This window comes from Nicotiana tomentosiformis, chromosome 5 (assembly GCF_000390325.3).
Source record: "Nicotiana tomentosiformis chromosome 5, ASM39032v3, whole genome shotgun sequence".
Lineage (NCBI taxonomy): Eukaryota > Viridiplantae > Streptophyta > Magnoliopsida > Solanales > Solanaceae > Nicotiana > Nicotiana tomentosiformis.
In genome coordinates this window covers 124030172-124048182 of record NC_090816.1, presented here as the reverse complement: position 1 = coordinate 124048182, position 18011 = coordinate 124030172, and the positions used below count along the sequence as shown (strand labels likewise).

General features: G+C 37.5%; 1 long non-coding RNA gene and 1 pseudogene across 1 annotated transcript; one reads left to right on the top strand and one right to left on the bottom strand.

The window, feature by feature from the left end:
• Positions 1 to 3336: 3336 nt before the first annotated feature.
• On the bottom strand, positions 3337 to 3981 carry LOC108944489 (uncharacterized). The gene is made up of 3 exons (XR_011408172.1): positions 3747 to 3981; positions 3489 to 3598; positions 3337 to 3388 (listed from the first exon to the last, which is right to left on the bottom strand). It is a non-coding gene; the product is annotated as an uncharacterized lncRNA (long non-coding RNA).
• Positions 3982 to 12948: 8967 nt separating this feature from the next.
• On the top strand, positions 12949 to 15414 carry LOC104116298 (5-epi-aristolochene synthase 3-like; annotated as a pseudogene).
• The last annotated feature ends 2597 nt before the right edge of the window (positions 15415 to 18011 follow it).

The window sequence follows — 18011 nt, the reverse complement described above, 5'->3', positions numbered from 1 at the left end:
ATATTTCCTAAGAGAAGTAGTACTGTCAAATTCCACGCAAAGAGAAGTATTTTTCTTCACTTACACTTTGCTGACATACCACATTCAAGGTGATTGTCTAGTCAATGGAGAATGTCAGCCCTACATCCCTTTCACCAATTGAGCTACGAGCTGTAATACAATTTTCAAGTAAGATTCACTCGTATTTCAAAAGACTACGCACATCCGGCTGACATATCTACGTATGCTAATTGTAACGATGCAGTCGGTCGTTCCGAGAGTTATAGCCCCGTTTCCCCCATTTCTGCTTCTTTTCGTATTCTTCAGCTATATTATGATATATCGGGTTAGTTGGTTCGGGTCCGAAGTAGTTTCGGAGTGGATTTAGGCACTTAGTCTCTAAGGTAGAAGCTTAAGTTGGAAAAGTCTACCGGACGTTGACTTATATGTAAGCGACCTCAGATTTGATTTTTGATGATTCCGTTAGCTCCGTTAGGTGATTTTGGACTTAGGAGCGCATCCGCAATGTGATTTGGAGGTCCGTAGTAGAATTAGGTTTGAATTGGCGAAAGTTGAAAATTTGGCGATTTTGGTCGGTAGTGAAAATTTTGATATAGGGGTCGGAATGGAATTCCGGAAGTTGAAATAGGTTCGTGGTGTTATTTTTGAATTGTGTGTAACATTCGAGGTCATTCAGACGTGGTTTAGCAAGTTTCGGCATCGTTGGTGGAATTCAGAAGTTTAGAAGTTCTTAGGCTTGAATCCGAGTATAATTTGGTGTTTTGATGTCGTTTTGAGTGTTTCGAAGGTTTGACTAAGTTTGTATGTTGATATATAACTTTTTGGATGGTTGGTTGAAGTCCCGAGGGTCTCGAGGTGATTACGTATGGTTAACAGATTGTTTGGAGTTGGAAAAATGCAGCTGAAGCTGCTGCTACTGGTATTTCCGCACCTGCGGAGGGGAAGCCGCATGTGCGAGGGCGCAGAAGCGCTTGGAGAAGTCGCAGGTGCGGGCAAGGATAAGGTGGACTGGAACCGAAGGTGCGAGAAGGCTATCGCATCTGCAAGCCCGCGGGTGCAAGACCTAGGGCGCAAATGCGGAAGGGAGGAAAATGACTTCCTTCGCAGATGCGGAGAGTTATGCGTAGGTGCGCAAGCGCAGGCACGAAATGTTGGCCGCAGATGCGAAACCTGGGATCTTAAGTGAGTTCCGCACCTGCAATGGAAATTCCGCAGGTGTGGTGTCGCAGAAGTGAAAAAAAAGAGACCGCGGGTGCTGCTTCGCTGGGCAGAATGTATAAATTCAGGACTTTGTGAATTTTGCTCATTCCCACCATTTTTAACTCGGACTTTGGAGCTTTTGAGGGGATATTTGAAGGGGATTCAAGGTTATTCACTGAGGTAAGTTGCTTGAGCTCTATTATCATTAGCTATGGTATTTTTCCGTTGATTTCTCACCTAATTAGTAGGAATTTTGAAGTGAAATAAGGGGTTAGGGCTTGTGATTTTGGAGAGTATAATTTAAGGATTTGAGGGACCAAATGATGTCGAATTTTGATAAATTTTGTATGTATGGAATCGTGAGTGAATGAGCTTTCTAGTTTTGTGACTTTTGTCGAATTTCGAGACTTGGGCCCGGGGGCTAGGTTTGAGCCGATTTCGAATTTTGGCTATAATTTGGTATTTTTCTTGTGGAATTGATTCCTTTAGCCTATATTGATCGTATTGTATTGCTTGTGGCTAGATTTAGGACACTTGGAGGCTGAATTGAGGGTCAAGAGCATTGCGGAGTAGAGATTTGCTCGGATTGAGGTAAGTAACGATTGTAAATCTGGTCCTGAGGGTATGAAACCCCAAAATTTTGTATCATTTTACTATTTGGAGGTGGAGCACATGCTAGGTGACAGGCGTGTGGGCGTACACCGTTGGGGATAGTGACTTGGTCCATCCCGTATCAACTATAAAGTTAAATATTTTGTTGAAACTATATGATTCTTATGTGTTTTCAAAAGAATTTCTGTAAATCAGGCTGGATGCCATGTTTAGGCCTTATGCAAGTGTTGTTTGGACCCTTAGAAGTCTTTTCTTGCTATCTTCTCATTGTTTTTTATTGAAAATTTATACTCGGTCATGTTTATACATATTTACAGCATAACTCAGTCTCTATTACATATTTTGATGTATCATATAAATGTTGTTTGGGCTGAATACTTTGTTTTCTGAGAGCCCGAGAGGCTGGAGAGGTTTATGACTGAGTGAGGCCGAGGGCTTGATTTGTGAGGATATTTATGGGATCGGATTGCATGCCGCAACATGATTGATATAGGCCGATGACCTCATTGATTTATGCCATGATTGGCTTGATATAGCGCTTGGGCTGAAGGAGCACCTCCGGAGTCTGTACACACCCCTAGCGAGCGCAGGTACCTACTGAGTGCGAGTGTCGAGTGCCGAATGCTGAGTGAGTGGGAGGCATGAGTGATGGTGAGGTCTGCCTGAGGGGTTGTATACGAGTGATTGTGAGGTTTGCCTAAGGGGTTGTATATGAGTGATGTTACCCGAGGGGCTGATTATGATTTCATTATTTTGCTCACCTTTGCATTGAGCCTTTGTTTGAAAACTGTTGAATGATGTCTTTAAATGAATTTACTGGAACTGGATTTAAAAAAGTTGATTTGATTCAAACTCTGGTTTTAAAAGCATACTGTATTTTACTGAATTTTTGTGATATGAACTTTACTTGCATTATTGCTCGTCACTACTTCTAAGTCTTTATTTACTATTGTTACTTACTGGGTTGGTGTACTCACGTTACTCCATACACCTTGTGTGCAGATCCATGCGTATCTGGACACAGTAGCGATTGTTGACTATTTCGGTTGTAGATTTTCTCGGGGAAAGCAAGGTAGCTTGCTGGCGATTGCAGCCCTGCTCTTCTCCCTCTTATCTTCCTTTAGTTGTATTTAGCTATTTTCAAGACTGTATTAGTCTCGATATTGTCAGATAAATTGTAGTAGATGCTCATGACTAGTGACACCCCGATGTCGGGCTTTTCTTTTCCGCACTTTTATTTTGATTTGAACTCCCTTACGAAGGTTTTTATGTTAAATAGCCTTGAAATTATCTTTGAAATGAAAATATCGGTTTGTTTTGGAAATGAGTCGGCTTGCCTAGTTCCACGATAGGATTAGTTTGGGTCGTGACACTAATGGTAAAAAGGTTTCTAGTTTGTTAAAATTACATTTTGCTATGAACTTCCTAGATAAAATTATTAATTTCAGCCTATACTGTGTCTTTTCTTTTCTTACAATGAATAATAATTTCTGTAGTTGCAACATATTACCTTTTTTTGTCTCATCCTGATATGAAAATGCTTCCTCGGCTTCATAGTGACAATAGACTCTACACACTGCTCAACAATATTTCACAAAGGGAAAGAATCAACAAACAACAGAAAGAAAAAACAGAAATAACTTAGATCAGTTAGAGCACCTTCGTTTTAATCATACAGGTATTTCCCATCGACTCTTATGGTAGAAATTTAAGCAATTTTGGCCAGTAATCCCCCTTGTCAAATTCTAGATGTGGTTTTAGCTGAAACTTCAGGCATCACATCATTCTAATCAACCTCCATCTGCGAAAGAAAAGATATTAGCTTCAAGGAATCAAATATCAGCATTTTGCAATAACTGGACCATACATTGCTTGAATGATTGTAAAAAAAATCATAGAATGGGAAATAAATTTTGAATAAAAAGCAATATTACCTCAAAACTTATAAGCCTTATATCGTTTCAGTTTTTTCACCAATCAAAGGGCTGATAAATTGTGTGTTACTGTTGCCTGTCAAAACAACCATTCATGTTATACGGGAAGTGACGGGAGACTATAAATAGGGGAATGAAGGGACTAATAATTTTTGCAACAGAAATAAATGATGCATATCAGTCTAGAATATTAGAAAAGACAAGCAATTAATAAACAAGCCAAGAGAAGCCTTGAAAACTAATAGGCACCAGTTTTTGGAGAATCACTTATTTATCTTGCTCTCTATATGAGTTCATTATTAACCGAGTGGGGGATTGAGCAATCACTGACCACTCCACCATTTACTCAATTTCAAGACGCAATTTGAGCACTATATCATCAATTATAAACTTCAGCTAAAAACTGAAAGATCCTTTCAAGAGAAAATGACATTGTATCCATCCCAAATCACTCTCAAAATAGAGCAACGTCACTGATCATATTGTTGTCAAAATCCTGATAAAATAGAAGAAAAAAGACACATTATTATCTATGCATAACATGTTCAAAGGTTGCATACTAAAATACTTTAGAAAACAGTAAGTCTCCTGATATGGAAACGCAAAGGGGAAACCAATTCTATAGAATTTCTGCTTGAATAAACCAAATCCTACTTCAAAAGGAACAAATGTAGCATGTTGCTCAACTTAGCAGAAAATGCAATCAACGGACTTCAGTTTGAATGTCCAGTGTTCTTTGCGATAAAAATTTTGTTCTTGAAACGTGAAAAAGCTTGCTGGCGTGGCAATATGAATCCTCAATATCCATTTCACTCATTTCGAACCTGTTTCAATCTAATACTAAATAACATGGAGGTCTTTAACATTAGAGGTTCTCTGCACTTTCTACTGACATCCAAATCTTAAATGACTTCCAAGACAGCTCACAAACACCTAATGTATCTGCAAGAGATGTCAATAACATTAGACTTGAAAGACAGTTCATATTGATTTTCAAATTTGTATTTGGCAGGTCATAATACAACAACTTGGAATTTTGGCTCTCCTACAAACATCTGCCAATATTGTGGTGCCATTTTATGGTATGAAGAACGGACAAAAAAAACTAAACAGACAACACGACCTAAATTCTCATTTTGTTGTATGGAAGGCCGTGTAAGACTACCGTTAATGAGCCAACCCCTGCCCTATCTCAAATATCTTTTGAGCATAGATTCTGGACAACTTGGTATTAGTTTTCGAAAAAATATCAGAGTTTATAACTCGATGTTCGCATTTACATCTATGGGAGGTCGAGTTGGCAGAAGCGTCAATCGTTCAAAGGGCCCATACGTTTTCACGATGAGTGGTCAAAATTATCGTCACATTGGCTCTTTGTTGCCGGAAAGTGGGAAAAAAACCACAGTTTTCCCAGCTTTATATATATGATACTGAAAATGAGATACATAACACAATGAATAGTCTGCTCCATGAAGTTGATCCTAAAATTGTTCAGGGCTTATCTGAAATGTTGGACGAGCATAATATTTTGGCAAAAACATTTCGAATGGCAAGGGATAGATATAAACAACATCATGAATCTATTTTTCGTCTACGACTCCCATCTGATAGGACAAGAGATGGCCGATAATACAATATACCGACAACTTCTGAAGTTGCAGGAATAATAATTGGTGATCTTACTGATGAAAATTTCTAGTGAGATGTTATAGTAGAACATCGGAAAAACGAACTTCAAAGAATCACAGATTTACACCCAAGTTTCATGTTTATAACTTACCCATTAATACAACCATATGGTGAAGATGGATATAAGCTTGGAATTCTTTTGACAAATGTAATCAACAAAACTTTCGTGAGAGAAAAGTTGACAATGAGACAGCTCTACTGCTTCAGGATATAACAAAGACTTAACAAAGCGCACACTCTTCTACAAGCTGGTAGACTATTGCAGCAGTACATCGTGGATGGTCACATGGCAATTGAAGATGAAAGATTTCGTTATATCCGGAAAAATAAAAAAACTCAGGACTGATCTATTTTCTGGATTGATGGATGCTATTGTTCGAGGTGATTCTGATTGTTCAATGATAGGGAAAACCATTATCTTGCCTTATTCACACACTGGGGGACCTCGATATAGGGTACAAAACTATCAAGATGCAATGGCAATTTGTAGGTGGGCTGGATATCCAGATTTGTTCCTTACTTTCACTTGCAACCCAAAGTGGCCAGAAATAAATGAAATGCTCCGTTTAATTGGACAGGAGAGCGATGACAGCCAGGTTGATATATCGTAGACTGCAGATACATATCAGCTACAGAAGCTACGATATTAAAGAAGTTCCTCATAATCCAACAACTTAGTCGTGCATAATCTCAATATACATGGCATTCACATCAATGTGCTCATCTGAATTTTGGTAACAATATAATGCAGCATACATATATGTGGGATAGTAAAGGATCTTGAAAAACTAAGCAAGAAAAATATTTTGAATTGTTAACGATGCTACTTGATGCTATTTTCACAAAATTGAATCAGACGATTTTACAAAATTCTATTATGAAATGTATTTATATGCATGTATAGAAGTTCTATTAGACTTATATTTGATAACTTTAGAAGAAATACATAGGTGGCATGTCCAAGCAAAAGAACCAAAAGAATAACTACTAAGTTAGAAAAAGTTACATAGCTCTTCAGGAGCGATGATTTTCGCAGGTACATAATCGAGTTGGCGAGCACACAATGATACCAACTATCCCAGTCTGAATAGCAAGCCTAGATACAGATCCAAGCTTGAAAAATAATTTCATCACTAATACATAACTATAGGACTTAATACCAAAAGAAAATAGATTATTAAACCTTAGCCATAAGCCCACCATTCACCAGGATTGGCAATGGAGTAATTGTCATGAGTCACTAAACGTCCTGCCAATGTCCAGATAAGAATCATTGACGTATCATACGTTTGTTGAGATTACTTTTTTTTTAGCACAAATGCACATAGACAACAGTTTTTATTGATTTTACCAAATCCTTTTTTTCATGTCAGATTAAATCTCAATCTTAATCCAGGAAAACCTTTACTACCGAAAAACAGAGAATAATTACATAGTATAGCTTCTGCATATGTTGGCAAAAGAATGTGTACTGCATATCTTTTGTATCTGCATCCTAACCATAACCTTATTCTATTCATTTTCAGGTTTATATACAATTGAGTTTCAGAAAAGAGGCTTACCTCATGAGCATATATTGCTCTTTCTGCATCCCACATTAAAAAAGCCCCTCCACAGATCACATTGACAGAGTAATAGCAGCAGAAATACCTGATTTGGAAGTTGATCCTGATGGTTATAATGTTGTTAAGAACTTTATGATGCATGGACCTTGCGGAGTACTGAATCCACATTGCCCATGTATGAGGCAAGGAAAGTGCACGAAGCATTTTCCGAAGAAATTAAATGATCGAACAACTTTTGATTCAGATGGATTTCCTATTTATAGGAGAAGGAACGCAGGTACTCAAGTCAAGAAAAATAGTGCCAACTTAGACAATAGATATGCTGTCCCTTACAATAGGGATTTGCTTGTCAAATATGATGCACATATAAATGTCGAATTATGCAATTACACAAGGTCTGTGAAGTACCTGTTCAAATATGTCCATAAAGGGTCTGATAGAGCAACTACAACTATAGAATCTACCAATACTGGTACAGAAATTGATGAGATAAAAAAATATTGTAGACTGCAGATACATATCAGCTACAGAAGCTTGCTGGAGGATCTTTAAATTTGACATACATTATAGAAAGCCGGTTGTTGAGCGTCTGCCTTTCCATTTAGAGGGACAAAACACAATAATATTCGAAAAAGAAAAGCGAACAGAAAGCTTGCTTAGCAGAGTAAATATACTTAATTTTTACTCATGTGCATAATTTTTTTATCTCTTATATTTGGATCAAATTTACTATAAGTTGATATTTAAAATTTATTATCTTCTCTTATAACCGCGCGAAGCACGGGCAATTTGACTAGTAATTAAAGTAAAAGAGAGAAGGAAAACAAGATGGTTGTAGCAGACCATTATAAATACTTATTCATTTGAGTCATCGTCTCACTCATTACTCTTTCATATATCCATTTGAGTAGTTTCTTTATTCTAAAGTACCAAAAATTCTCTTAGTCTTTTGTGGCAACAACTACTAAAAGTATAAATTAATTAGCAATGGCTTCAGCTGCAGTTGGCAATAATCTTGTGAAGATTGAAGAAGAAGAGATTGTTCGCCCCAGCGCCGACTTCTCTCCTATTCTTTGGGGCGACCGTTTCCTTTCTTTCTCCATTGACAATCTGGTACTTACTAATTATCTTTTCTTCTTACATGCAAAGCTAATGTCTTCTTTGTTCTTCCTGGACGATGTATTTTGTGTTGCGGAAGCCAAATATATATAGTGTGAATGAGTCACAACTACTATACTAAAAATTATGACAACTACTAAATAATAGACAAGACAATAAGACAACAATAAAAGAACACCAGAATTTACGAGGTTCGGCCAATTATGCCTACTTCCTCGGACACAATCAATATTTTATTCCACTACAAAATTACAAGTGAAATAATACTAAAGAGAGAATATAAAAATGCCTTAAGAAGATAAAAAGGCAAATGAGAGGTGTGTTTAAATCCTAAACATTAGGCCTCCTTTTATAGGGTGAAATTCCCATTCAAAATTGTCATCCACCGATGTGGGATTTTTGACAATTTCAACAAATCTCCACCTTGGCAAAATTTCACATCTTCAATTTTCTCTCAATAACTTCTTTCAATAATAAATTTTGGTTGTGTCTTCATCTTCAATCTTTAGTGTTCAACAATGTTGATCAAATCCAAACAATGTTGAAACTTGACCGCAGTCACCACTTTTGTCAGCATATCAGCAGGGTTCTCCGTAGCATGAATTTTCTTCACCGTGGCTCCACCTTCTTCTATGATTTCTCGTACGAAATGATACCGAACATCAATGTGCTTCGTCCTTGCATGATAAACTTGGTTCTTCGCTAATTGAATAGCACTTTAACTATCACAAAAAAATGTAATATTTTTTTGTTCAATACCAAGCTCCGTTAGCAACCCCTGAAGCCAAATTGCCTCCTTCACAGCCTCTGTAATAGCCATGTACTCTGCCTCTGTTGTAGACAAAGCAACTGTTGACTGCAAAGTAGACTTCCAACTAACTGGTGCCTTTGCAAAAGTAAACACATAACCAGTAGTTGACCTTCGTTTGTCCAGATCACCCGCAAAATCTGAGTCACAATATCCAACTACAGACCGATTGCCTTCCTGCTCAAAAACTAACCCAACATCTACAGTACTATGAATATACCGTAGAATCCATTTCACAGCTTGCCAATGCTCCTTTCCTAGATTATGCATATATCTGCTAATAACTCTAACGGCTTGTGAAATGTCAGGTCTCGTACAAACCATTGCATACATCAAGCTACCAACAACATTTGCGTATGGTACCCTTGACATATACTCATGTTCAGTTTCATCCTTTGGCGACATAGTAGTACTTAGCTTAAAATGGGGAGCAAGTGGCGTACTAATTGGCTTAGTCTTCTTATCTATGCCAAAACGCTGTAGTACTCTCTTCAAATATTCTTTCTGAGATAAACAGAGTTTCTTTGAACGTCTATCTCTTATTATCTCCATGCCAAGAATTTTCTTTGCCTCACCCAGATCCTTCATCTCGAACTCCTCCTTCAGTTGAATCTTTAACTTATCAATTTCTTCCGAATTCTTGGAAGTTATCAACATATCATCAACATATAGGAGAAGATATACAAAGGAACCATCATTAAGTTTGTGCAAATACACACAATGATCGTATTTGCTTCTCTTGTACCCTTGCCGCAACATAAACTTGTCAAATCGCTTGTACCATTGTCTAGAAGATTGTTTCAATCCGTATAACGATTTTTCAAGTTTGCATACCATATTTTCTTTTCCAGCAACTTTGAATCCTTCTGGCTGATTCATGTAGATTTTCTCCTCCAAGTTTCCATGTAAAAACGTAGTTTTTACATCCATCTGAACTAGTTCCAAATCCAACTATGGTACCAAAGCCAACATAATTCTAATAGAGGAATGTTTTACAACTTGAGAAAATACTTCATTGTAATCAATTCCCTCCTTTTGAGCATATTCTTTGGCCACCAATCTTTCTTTGTAGCGAACATCTTCTTGGTTAGGAAATCATTCTTTATTTGCAAATACCCATTTGCACCCAATTGTTTTCTTTCCCTTCGGGAAATTGGCCAATTTCCATGTATGATTCTGATGAAGGGACTGCATTTCTTCATTCATGGCAATCCTCCACTTATCTTCTTCTGAACTTTGGATTGCGTCTTTATAATTGGTAGGAACACCATCAGCTACAATTGAGGTTGCACAAGCAACCATCTCTATGAGACGAACAGGTTTCGTTATTGTCCTTTTTGGCCTGCTGGTTGCTATTGATTCAAGTTTTTGTCGAGGTTCCTGAGTTGGAATCTCCCTCTCTACTGGCTCTTTTTCCAGAGGGTAATCTTCATGAGTTTCCTCCTCTGCTTCTTGTGTAGGAAAAATAAAATTTCCCTCAAACTCCACCTGCTTTGATGCACCACCGGTTTGTTTGACATCTTCAACTGTCACCTTATCTGTTATGGCAGATTCATCAAAGGTAACATCTCTGCTGAATATAATATTCCTTGTCTCTGGACACCATAAGAGGTATCCTTTGACTCCAGAAGTAATCCCCATAAATATAGCCTTATTTGCTCTCGAATCCAATTTTGACTCTTTCACATGATAGTATGCAATTGAGCCAAACACGTGCAAAGAGTCATAATCTACAGCAGGTTTTCCATACCATTATTCAAATGGTGTCTTGCCATCAATAGCAGCAGATGGTAGACGATTAATGAGGTGGCATGCATATGTAATTGCCTCAGCCCAAAATTCTTTGCCCAAGCCAGCATTGGACAACATACACCGTACCTTCCAGTAAAGTTCGGTTCATACGTTCTGCCACTCCATTGTATTGTGGTGTATGTCTGACAGTGAAGTGTCGGACGATGCCATCATTTTCACAGACCTTATTGAAATGATCATTTTTGTATTCACCTCCATTCTCTGTGCGAATAAACTTGGTCCTCCTGCCTGTTTGATTCTCCACCATCGTCTTCCATTTGAGAAAAATTCCCAACACTTTATTTTTCCTCTTCATTATATACACCCACACTCTTCGGGAAATATCATCAATAAAGGTTACAAAATAGTGCTTCCCACACAATGAAGATGTTTTGGAAGAACCCCAAACAACAGAGTGTACATAATCCAAAATGCCTTTAGTATTATGGATCGCTGTACCAAATTTAACCCTTGTCTGTTTCCCTTTGACACAATGCTCGCAAAACTCCAAGTTGCAAGTCTTTACACCTTTTAACAATCCTTGATTAGATAGAGCTTTGAAGGATTTCCCTCCAGCATGTCCCAAGCGCATGTGCCATAGCCTGGTTGCTTCTGCCTCTTTGTCATCACTGGATGTCACTGTTGCTTTCCCAATAACTGTACTACCACGATAGCGGTACATGTTATTGTTCTTCCGATTGGCCTTCATTACCACTAGTGCACCAGAGCATATTCTCATCACTCCATGTTCTGCAATATTTTGAACCCTTTTGATTCTAGGGCTCCCACAGAGATGAGATTCTTCTTCAAACCCGGTACATATCGAACATCTGTTAATGTTCTGATCATTCCATCATGGCTCCTTAATCTTATTGAACAAATGCCATATGAGGTAAGATGACTGTTATCCGCTGTGTGGATGACTCCATATTCTCCTTCTTGAAAATTCACGAACCAGTCCTTGTTGGGACCCATATGATAGCTACAAGCTGAGTCCATCAACCATATGTCTGATGATGTTGATAACTCTGTTGTAACTAATGAGAAGTCTGTATCATCACAATCAGCTACATTTGAATCCATAATGGCCTTTCCATTGTTATGTTTGGCCTTATTCTTCAACTTCGGACAATCTTTCTTCTAGTGCCCCCTTTCTCGACAAAAGGCACATTCATCTTTGTTGGGTCTAGATCTCGACTTGGATCTTCCTTTCTTAGTCCTCGTTTGATTTTGAGAACGACCCCTCACAATTAGTGCTTCTCCTTCTCCGCCCTTCTGTTTTTCTCCCTTTCTTTGTTCATAGCTGTACAAAGCCGAACAAACTTCTCTGAGAGAAATTTTGTCATTTTCATGGAGTAGAGTAGTTTCAAGGTGCTCGTACTCATTAGGAAGTGACCCTAACAACATCAAGGCCAAGTCACCATTATCAAAAGTTGCATCCATATTTTGCAAATCTATGACCAACTTATTGAAACTGGTGATATGTTCATTCATTGTGGTACCAGAAACATAGGTGAAGCGAAACAGTCTCTTCTTCATGTACAATTTATTTTGACTGTTTTTCTTCAAAAATTTATCCTCCAGTGCTTTCCATAATTTACTTGCAGAAGTTTCCTTTGTGTATGGATATTTCTGCTCTCTAGCAAGGTAGGATCGAATGGTACCGCAAGCAACACGATTGATAATTTTCCAATCTTCTTCTCCAATAACATCTGGCTTCTTTTCTTCAATGGCAAGATCTAGCCCTTGTTGAAAAAGAACATCTAGAACCTCGCCTTGCCACATCCCAAAATGTCCTGACCCGTCAAAAATTTCTACCGCAAATTTCGCATTTGACACAATTCTTGTCATAAGCGAAGATGCCAACGATGACGTATTATTGACACTTGATGTAGATTCTTCTTGTTTACTGTCTCCCATTTTGACACAAATATTATTTAGTAGCTGACGACACAAATCAAGATTATTTCCTTTCTGGTGTGGAAGATCAGACTAAGCTGCAACCACAGAGCATACTCAAACAGAACCTTAACTCAGTTACCAAGATAGATCTTTTCTGACGCCAACAATGAATCAATAGACCCCAGACGCCAGACAATGAATCAAAAGGCTGCTAGCTAGTGTAAAGTCTAGTAAGGCAACTGGGAAATTAAATGATTAGGTGCTTTTGATCAATTACATTAACTAGTCTCTCACCACTATATATACTTGTCCCTTCTGTTCCATTTAAGTAGAGTTCCTTTCTTTCTTCCTTAAAACTTAAAAGAACAAGTAAAAATACACTCATCTTTAATTAGCAATGGCCTCAGCAGCAGTTGCAAACTATGAAGAAGAGATTGTTCGCCCCGTCGCCGACTTCTCCCCTAGTCTCTGGGGTGATCAGTTCCTTTCATTCTCCATTGATAATCAGGTAATTTAACTAATACTAGTATTCTTTATTTATATTTATAGTTTGTTCTCCATTAATAATCAGGTAATTTATTTATGTTGAACAACATTAATTTTGCTAATTTCAGTTTAATGTACATTACATATAGGTTGCGGAAAAGTATATATATGCTCAAGAGATTGAAGCATTGAAGGAACAAACGAGGAGTATGCTGTTAGCAACCGGAAGGAAATTGGCCGATACATTGAATTTGATTGACATTATTGAACGCCTTGGTATATCCTACCACTTTGAGAAAGAAATTGATGAGATTTTGGATCAGATTTACAACCAAAACTCAAACTGCAATGATTTGTGCACCTCTGCACTTCAATTTCGATTGCTCAGGCAACACGGTTTCAACATCTCTCCTGGTAAGTTCATCATGAAGTTGTTAAAATTATTATCCATTTATTGGAAGAAGGCTAATTCATCTTGAGTTTTCTTTCTTGAAATACCAGAAATTTTCAGCAAATTCCAAGATGAAAATCGCAAATTCAAGGAGTCTCTTGCTAGTGATGTCTTAGGATTATTAAACTTGTATGAAGCTTCACATGTAAGGACTCATGATGACGATATCTTAGAAGACGCACTTGCTTTCTCCACTTAGGGAGCAAGTGACACATGCCCTTGAGCAATGGGCATTCCTAGAGTCGAGAATTCTTCATCTCATCAATCTAATCGAAAAATAATGTGTTACCTCGATTTGCCAAATTGGATTTCAACTTGCTCTAGATGTTACACAAACAAGAACTTGCTGAAGTATCAGGGTGCGATATATAAAAACCATGAATCCTTTTTGATTGATCATATCTCAAGTACTAATGTTAATTTGTTATGCTGCAGGTGGTGGAAAGATTTGGATTTCGTAACAACACTTCCATATGCTAGAGATCAAGTAGTTGAATGTTACTTATGGGCATTAGGAGTTTATTTTGATCCTCATACTATCAAGCCCGTGTCATGCTCGTTAAGACAATATCAATGATTTCGATTGTCTATGACACCTTTGATGCTTACGATACAGTTAAAGAACTTGAGACATACACAGATGCCATACAGAGGTATGAACTTCATCAATTCACTTATTCAAATATTCCTCGATAGTGAATGTCGTTGTGAAAAGATTAAGACGAACTTCTACTCATTATAGTTGTGCTCTTTCAAAATGCATGAGTTCACCTTAATTTTGTCATCCTGCAGATGGGATATCAACGAAATTGATCGGCTTCCTGATTACATGCAAATCAGTTATAAAGTTATTCTAGATCTTTACGAGGATTATGAAACGGAAGTATCTAGTGCTGGAATATATCATATTGTCTACCATGCAAAAGAAAGAGTATGTCTCAACTATCGAAATACTTTTTTTGCTTAATTCATTTCTCACTTTGTTTTACCTTGAGTATGTCTTTTAGTTTCCATAAACTCGAAAGAATCAAATCAAAATTTTCTAACACTTAAATACATATGTTTGGTGTTCACAGATGAAAGAGGCAGTAAGGAATTATTATGTCGAGTCGACATGGTTTTTTGAAGGATATATGCCACTAGTTTCTGAATACCTAAGCAATGCACTAGCAACTACTACATATTACTTCCTCGCGACAACATCGTACTTGGGGATGAAGTCTGCTATGAAGCAGGATTTTGAGTGGTTGTCAAAGAATCCTAAAATTCTTGAAGCTAGTGTGATTATATGCCGAGTTATTGATGACACAGCCACATACTAGGTATGAGTTGTATCTCACGAAATATTATCATTATATGAAATTTGGACAAACAAAGTTTTGCGACGAAAGCTTTAGGCAATGTAAAAGCTAATCCCTAAACTATTTGTCTTTTCAGGTTGAGAAAAGTAGGGGACAAATTGCAACAGGAGTTGAGTGTTGCATGAGAGATTATGGCATATCAACTAAAGAGGCAATGGCTAAATTTCAAGATATGGTTGAGGCGGCATGGAAGGAACTTAATGAAGGACTTCTCAATCTTGCCCGTATTGTTGAGGTTACTTATATACACAATCTAGATGGATACACTCATCCGGAGAAAGTCTTGAAACCTCACATTAATGCCCTACTAGTGAACTCCATCGAAATTTGAGCTGCCAATTCTTGCTCATCTTCCCAAACTTCGTTCTTCTTTGATTTGTTGAGAAAGTAGATTTATTTACTACGTTTTATTTGTATCATGTTGTATAATTAAGTTGTTAGGGAGCTGCTTTTGCGGTTGTGCAGTGCACTTCCTAACTAGGACCTTTTTAAGATCCTTGTAAGAAACCATTGTTACATTAAGTGTTATGAATCAACTTGCATTATAGATGTTCTGCCATTACAAGATTTATGGAGAAATCGTGTTATATAAGAATAAGTTTTTTTTTTGAATTTTGTTATGGGAGTTTTCCTTTTTCTGTAATTAGATTCTCTTCTGACCTACATGTAACACCCGACGAAGAAGAAGAAATAATATGATCTCTTTTAAGATCCTTTTCCAATTCTCTTGTTTAACTCTATATTTTTATTATTTTATAACACGTTATCAACACTTATATTCTTACTCTGAAACAATCCCTTCTCGAACATTGCACTAAATGATACGAACAAGAGTCAAAGCTAGCCACACAACATGTGTAATACATGGGTCTCTAATACTCTGCATCTGTATATTATTAATTCTCTCTTTCCTAATTAACCTCTCCATCTATGTTTGGCTCTTTGTTATAACAGAGCTAATATCCTGCATTTTTTTAACAATTCACTATGTCTTGATGTGTGAGTGTCACGATCCGGAAATTTCACCTTCGGGACCGTGATGGCACCTCACATTCCACTCGCAAGGCAAGTCAACGTTAGAGTAAATCTTAAGCCATTTTTAAACAATTCAAGTAATTAAAACCAACTAAACTGAAATAAAGTGTGAAAAGGTATAACAAGCAAAATATCTAAGTACAACCTCGGATCTGGTATCACAAGTGCACGAGCTACTAGAAATTCTACAAATAGAGTCTGAAATAAATATAACTGTTTCGAATGAAATGAACAGTAAAAGAGGAAAGGCGAAGGGGACTTCAAGGTCTGTGGACGTCAGCAGATCGACCTCAAGTCTCCGAATGTGATAATCTGAGCTAGTGCACCCCACATATAGTTGGGACTAGTACCAAAATATGCACAAGAAGTGCAGAGTGTAGTATGAGTACAACCGACCCAATGTACTCCGTAAGTGTCGAGCCTAACCTCGACGAGGTAGTGACGATGCTATGAGAGGACAATCACGTAATTAAACCTCTACAAACATAGATATATGCACCAAAAAACAACAAAATAGAGATTTAATATGTACGGTTGGGAGAGGATATTTGAAAGGGGATCAAGGTACAATAACTGCAACAGGAATGACAACACCAGAGAGTCAAATAAATCATCAACCAATAAAGACGGATAAAGATATGGAATAAAGATGGCATGGCATCACCTATCGTGTTTTTACTCTCAACCTTACCATGAAATAATGACATAAGTAGAATGAAATGGCACGACATCACCCTTTGTGCTTTTACACTCGATTTGCCTATGTAGCAATGAATAATTGATATAGATGGCACGGCATCACCCTTCGTGATTTACCTCTCTTCCTCACTGTGTATTAATCGATAAATGAAACAATAAAATGGTACGATATCGCCCTTCATGCTTTAACACTCTCCCTTACCATGTAGTAATGAATCTAAATATTCGGGAGATAGATAATACAAGAATAAAGTTTACGTCAATAATGATTCCAACATGCCAAACCTCAACTTCAAAAATACTCAACCATCATAGTTAATCCATAAATACGGAAGGAATGATCAAATAAGTAAAAATCTAATCTAAGCATGGATGTCATATTTAAAGTGGCAATAAATCACAAGGAAACAAGTTCTACCCGCATGTTTTAACCAAACAACAACGCATAAGTACTCGTCACCTCATATATATACGTTGTATCCACATATTAGACATTTAGCAAATAGGCAAACAAGTCATAATCTCTCAAGTCAAGGTTAACCACGATACTTACCTCGCTCCGCAATCGACTCAAGGTTCACCCACGGCCTTGACTTTCGAACAAGAGTCCAAACCAACCAAATCTAAAAAATTATTAACCAAACTATTCAAAATAAGCCTTAGGAACTACCCACGAATGAAAGAGGTTCAATCTAGATCATTATTGAAAAAGTAAACAAAAGTCAACCCCGGGCTTACTTGGTCAAAACCCGAAATTCGAACTAAATCCCGATTACCCATTCACCACGAGCCCGGTTATGTAATTTATTTCAAAATCCGACCTCAATTCGAGGTCTAAATTCTAATTTTACAAAAATCCCTAATTCTACCCAAATCCTCAATTTCCACCATGAAAATCCTAGGTTTAATGATAAAAGCTTACGAAATGTAATGGGTAACTGAAATAAAGTAGATTAAGGTCACTTACCAATGAATTGAGGAAGAAAAACTATTTAAAAAATCGCCTCTAAGGTGTTTAGGGTTTAAAATTTAAAAGAATGAGCTAAAATCACGTCTATCTCCGCTTTTGACCAGGTGCATATGTCACAATTGCGACCTGGGGTTCAAAATTTCGAACCACGCAAATGCTAAAAAGACTTCGCAAATGCGAAGAATTCACACATCTGCTGCCATTGCAAATGCAAACAATTTGTTCGCAAATGCGAACTTGAGACTATCGCAATTGCGACCTAAATCTCGCAAATGCGACAAACCAGTCCTCAGCCCATGCTCGCAAATGCGAGGCTCATATTTGCGAGCTAGACCTCGCATTTGCGAAGTCTGCAGTGCAGCACCAGAACACAGTTCATCATCTATTTC